The sequence below is a fragment of the Cebus imitator genome, unplaced genomic scaffold, assembly GCF_001604975.1.
Source record: "Cebus imitator isolate Cc_AM_T3 unplaced genomic scaffold, Cebus_imitator-1.0 Scaffold494, whole genome shotgun sequence".
Lineage (NCBI taxonomy): Eukaryota > Metazoa > Chordata > Mammalia > Primates > Cebidae > Cebus > Cebus imitator.
Window position 1 is genome coordinate 5706 of NW_016107809.1, and position 6329 is coordinate 12034.

A 6329-nucleotide genomic window follows, 5' to 3' on the forward strand; every position below is an offset into this window, starting at 1 on the left:
CCGTTGCAGGGTAAGAGCAGCACTAGATGACACATAAATGAATGAGCATGACTGTCTTCCAGTAAAACTTTATTTTAGTTAAAACCAATACGTTTGAAATAGGATTTAAAGTTGCTTCTAATAAAGGACATATGTAATAAAACTTAAAATATATATTTTTAAATAATCTTTATCCTTACATAGTCTTCTAAAACTAAGTTTTGTATTTAGACAGTCAAGGAAAATATAAGTTGTTACACAATTCTCATTGACAATTTCCTCAGAGAGGAAAACTTTTTCCTGGTACTGGCAATCTTTTACTTACAATGGCTTGAGTTAAAATGCTCCAAATTTTCTAAGCTTTGCTTTTGAAAACCAAAACACCTATAGTGACAATAAAAACACCCATTTAAAGCCATATGGTCATGGTGACTGGAACCATTGTAGTGAGTTGGGGCTAGACTAGTACAATCAATAACAATACAAAATCACAATGAACTGTCTGAGGCAGAAAACTTTTTTTGCATGGATGCATAATCAGATATAGTGCATCATTGTAAAGAGGCAGTGTGTCAGCATGAGGCAAGGTAAAATCCAAAAGGAAGGTGTGCAGTGTGGGTAAAGGATCACTTTAGGATGAAAAACTGTTAGCACAAAATTGTTGGGAATTGTAAATTCTTGAAGTACAGAACTCCCAGACAAATTATGTTAATGCCCAAGTGTTAGTTCAGTAAGAGTTTCCACTGCTAACTCCTGTCCCCCTATTCAATTCTAGGCCATGGTACCCACTTGAGAGTAGAGTTGTATTTACAAACACTTGGAGTGATTTTTATGCAGAAAATCATAAATTTATAATTTTCATTTATGCAGTTTGCACAGAGGATTATAGATTCAGTTACTAGGAGAATGGAGAATGCCGGCAAGTCCCTGAGTGACAGTGAATAGCCTTCAACTCTGCTTACCAATTGTGGAACAAAAGCCAGCTAGAACCCTAGCTATATAATATAGTAGTGTTATGGGATCTTTGGGTCATTGCTTTTCTGGCTGGAAACCTCTCTGGCCAGTGGGGCCTTTGCCTGACTTCTTGTTCTGTGTCCAGGAAGAATGAGGTATGCAAATACATGGAGGGTTAGCAAGATGAACAGCAGCCTTACTGAGTGTTAGAACAGCTCAGAGGAGACCCACAGTGGGTAGCTCTTCTTTGTAGGCAGGTCATCCTGTTAAGTGTTCAGCTGTCAGTAGAAAGGAGGCCCTGGAGTGGGTGGTTCCTTTCTGCAGGCAGGTCATCCCAATGAGTGTTCAGCTCTACCCAGAGAAGGTAGCTCCTCTCTGCAGCTGGTTATCCAGACATCTCCTCTGCTATGGCTGAGTCCAGGGTTTTTTGATCTTCAGAGAGGGGAAATGCATGCTGATTGGTCCATGGGCAGCCATAGGCAAGCCCAGGAAAAGCAATACACACTCCCCCTCCAGGCAGCAGGACTGGCAGCCCGGACCCCAGGCTTCACGCCTTCTCAGCATGAAGGTAGGGCTTCACTGGGGCCCTGCCCTCTTCTGCCCAGGAGCCTAACTGCCTCCCCTGTCATTCATGGCACCCAGACTCTTCCTGCCAAGGGGTGCCTGCAGGCCAGCGATGAGCAGCCCTCAACACCCTCTCAGCTTCCCTCCCATGCTCTTCAGTGCCCAAAGTAAGGAGGAGGCCAAGGCAGCAGGGGGCTGGCATGTCAGCACTGCCCCGAGTGTGCCTCCACCCCACTGGCCTGTGGCAGTGCCAGGGCTTGGCCCCAACCTTGTTCCATAGTCAGAGCAGACACCAGGAGTAGGGAGAAGCCAGACAGCAGGAACAGGCACTTCCAAGCCTGTGAGGGCAGGGGGGCATTCGCAGGCCCCCAACAGTGCAAGGGTGCCTGAGTCTGCAGCCACAGTTTGGGCAGCTGCAGCTGTGCCCAAGGGGGCAGGGCTCCTGCCTGCTCCCAGCTCCCCAAAAGCAAAAGGAAGTTCAGATCCGTAGCTACACTTGGGTGGCTGCAGCCCTACTGGGAGGGCAGGGCTTCTGCTACTCTGTGGATTGGGAAGTCAGAGTCTACAGCCATGGTTTGGGTGGTGACAGTAGCATCTAGGGAGCTCCCACCCCAACTTGGAAGGGGCAGGGCTTTTGCTTGTTCCCAGATCCCACCGGCTCCATGGAGGATGCAGCCTCAGCTGCACCTCTCTGCTGCAGCTAGTGTGATAGCAGTGGCAGACTGTCTGGAATGGCCGCTGCCATCAGTAGCATGGAAGTTAAGAGAGCAAGCTTTGGACCCAGACTGTCTGGATTGATATCACAGTCCAAGTTCAGTGTGTCAGACAAGCTATTTAATCCCACTAAGCCTTAGCTTCCTCAAGTGTAAAATGGTATAACCATAGAAGGTACATCAGGAGGTTGATGTTGGGATGTATTGAATTAATTTATATGAAAAGCTTAGAACAACACCCAATGCATGGTAAATACTCAATAAGCACCAATTAGTTAATTTTGCTATCACAAAGAGATAGAGGACAAAAAAGAAATAGGTGGAGCGTGTTTCCTGCTTATAAGGAAAACTACCACCACTGTATAGACAATGGCACAGTGGATATCAGCCTCTAACCCATCAGATGAGTTTCTCTGTCTCATCTGTGGAAGAATAAGAGACAGAGAGAATACGGATGTGCTATCATCTGCCCCTCCCCTAACCCCTCCAGTAAGAAAGGGATAGGAATGAGTACCCTATGTTCTGTCGAAACTTGAGGTGTTGAGAATAAGGGCTCCCTCCCTAGCAGATATCAGAGCAGTAGAAGGAAGCCATAAGTATTGTGCAGAAGAACTTCCCAGACAACTTAGCTGCAATCATTAAAGAAGGGATCTTTTATGATAGGTGTCAAATGTTGAGGAAACTGGAAGTGAGGGTAGAACAATGGTTTTTGGCTGTGGCTGCATGCTAAAACCACCAAGCACTTAAAAAAAATGCTTCTTGGGTTTCACTTCAGACCAATTAACATTGAATCTTTAGAAGTGGAGCCCAAGCAAAGGGAATTTTTAAAAAGTTTCCAAGTGATTTAATGTACATTCCAAGTTGAAAATAGGCAAAGCTTTTCTCAAGGAAGTCATTACTTTCCAAGCATCTACCATTCAGACTTACTATAGAAGACATGGCTTCAGTCCAGGTTCCAATGATACTTTCTTTGTAAAGCATAAAGAATTTCAAAGGCAAGAGTAGATCCAAGATGGCCGATTAGGAGCAGCACAGGATTGCAGCTCCCAGTGAAAGCACAGAGGGTGATTGGACACTGCATTTCCAGACAGATTTTTATTGCCCACAGACCAGGAGACTCCCAGGCAGAGGAGCCCCATGGGTCACCATCGCAGCTGTTTTGGCTGGCATGGCTGTTTTGGTCGGCATGGCTATTTTGGCTGACGCCCCGGCGTGGTGGTTCTCTGTACAAAATACACTGGTCCGGGTGCCCTTTTAGCTGGTGATTGGAGCCCCGGTAAGGCACAGTCACCCATTCATCTGATGAAAAAGGGGACTGAAACGGGGGGCCAGGTCAGGAGATTCCCAGACAAAAAGAGCACCACGAATCTCAGCGCCGCTGTTTCAGCCAATGCAGGGAGTTTCTGCATGGGAAATCACACAGATCCCGGTGCCTTTTCAACAGGTGACTGGAACACCTAGGAGAGAGTCAACCGTTCAACTAAAAAAAAAAAAAAAAAAAAAAAAAAAAGACTCTGAGTCAGGGAGCCAGGTGATCAGGCTCGGCTGGTCCCACCACCTCCCCCCCCCCAAAAAAAAAAAAAAAAAACAACAACAGTAATTGAAAACGCTCTGGGTTGAGAGTTTCACAGCAAGCACAGCTGAACCCGCAACAGTCTAGCTCTGTAGGGGAGGGGCGTCCGCCATTACTGAGAGACTCCACCACTACGGAGGCAGTCCGCCATTACTGAGGCAGCCCGGTGTTGCCAAGGCAACCTGGCACTACAGAGAGAGTCTGCCATTACAGAGGCAGGCCGCCATTGCCAAGGCAGTTCTAACTACACGCATATAAACAGGACTGCAGGGAAGATCACGCGGCAGCTGGGTGGAGCCCACAGCAGCTCAGCAAAGCCTCTGCAGGCAGACAGTGACTAGGCTGCCTCCTTGCTGGGCAGGGCAGCCCTGAAAAAAAAAAAGGCAGCAGCACAACGGAAACTCATAAAGCCCAAACTCTCTGGGACAGGGCACCTGGGCAACAAAAAAGGGGAGATAATGAGTTCTGCTATAGCAGACCTAAACGTACCTGCCCAGCAACTCTGAATCAACAACAGAGCTCACAGCTCAGCATTTGAGGTCCAATAAAGGACAGACTGTCTCCTCAAGCAACTCACTGACCCCTGTATTTCCAAAGAGTCACCTCATAAAGGATAGAACAGACTGACATTTGGCAGGTATCCTTCTGGGACAAAGATAGCAGAAGAAGAAACTGGTGGCAACCCTTACTGTTCTGCAGCTGCTGCAGGTGATCCCCAGGCAAGCAGGGCCTGGAGTGGACCTCAGCAGTCCTCCAGCAGAGGGGACAGACTGTTAGAAGGAAAACTAAGAAACAGAAATAACTTCATCATCCACAAACTGGAAGTTCACTCAGAGACCCAATCTGAAAGTCAGCAACTACAAAGACGACAGGTGGATAAACCCACAAAGATGGGAAGAAACCAGCACAAAAAGGATGAAAACACCCGAAACCAGAACACTCTCCTCCTACAAGGGATCACCAATCCTCACCAGCAAGGGAACAAGGCTGGATGGAGAATGAGTGTGATGAAATGACAGAATCTGACTTCAGAAGGTGGGTAATAAGAAGTTTCAGTGAGCTAAAAGAACATGTTCTAACCCAATGCAAAGAAACTCAGAACCTTGAAAAAAGATTTGACGAAATACTAATGGACAACATAGAGAGGAATATAAGTGAATTGATGGAGCTAAAAAACACAACACAAGAACTTGGTGAAGCATGCACAAGTTTAAACAGCCGAATTGACCAAGCAGAAGAAAGGATATCAGAGGTCAAAGATGAACTCAATGACATAAAATGAGAAGGCAAGATTAGAGAAAAAAGGCTAAAAAGGAATGAACAAAGTCTCCAAGAAATGTGGGACTATGTGAAAAGACCTAATCTACGTTTGATAGGTGTACCTGAATGTGACGAGGAGAATGAATCCAAGCTGGAAAATACTCTTCAGGATATTATCCAGGAAAACTTCCCCAACCTAGCAAGGCAGGCCAATATTCAAGTCCAAGAAATACAGAGAACACCACAAAGATATTCCTCAAGAAGAGCAACCCCAAGGCACATAATCGCCAGATTCACCAGGGTTGAAATGAAGGAGAAAATGCTAATGGCAGCCAGAGAGAAAGGTCGGGTTACCTACAAAGGGAAGCCCATCAGACTCACAGCAGATCTCTCAGCGGAAACCCTACAAGCCAGAAGAGAGCGGGGGCCAATATTCGACATCCTTAAAGAAAAGAACTTTCAAACCAGAATTTCATATCCAGCCAAACTAAGCTTCATAAGTGAAGGAAAAATAAAATCCTTTGTGAACCAGCAAGTACTCAGAGATTTCATCACCACCAGGCCTGCTTTACAAGAGCTCCTGAAGGAGGCTCTTCACATAGAAAGGAACAACCAGTACCAGCCACTCCAAAAACATACCAAATGGTAAAGAGCATCAACACAATCAAGAATCTGCATCAACTAACGGGCAAACCAGCCAGCTAGCATCAAAATGGCAGTATCAAATTCACATAACAATATTAATCCTAAATGTAAATGGGCTAAATGCCCAAATCAAAAGACATAGACTGGCAAATTAGATAAAAAGCCAAAACCCATCAGTGTGCTGTATCCCGGAAACCCATCTCACATGCAAGGTACACAAAGGCTCAAAATAAAGGGATGGAGGAAGATTTACCAAGCAAATGGAGAGCAAAAAAAAAGCAGGAGTTGCAATTCTCGTCTTTGATAAAATAGACTTTAAACCAGCAAAGATCAAAAGAGACAAACAAGGACATTACATAATGGTAAAAGGATCAATGCAACAAAAAGAGCTAATGATCCTAAATATATACACACCCAATACAGGAGCACCGAGATACATAAGGCAAGATCTTAATGACTTACAAAGAGACTTAGACTCCCACACAATAATAGTGGGAGACTTTAACACCCCATTGTCAATATTAGATCAACCAGACAGAAAATTAACAAGGATATCCAGGACTTGAACTCAGACCTGGACCAAGCAAACCTAATAGACATTTACAGAACTCTCCACCCCAAATCCACAGAATATACATTCT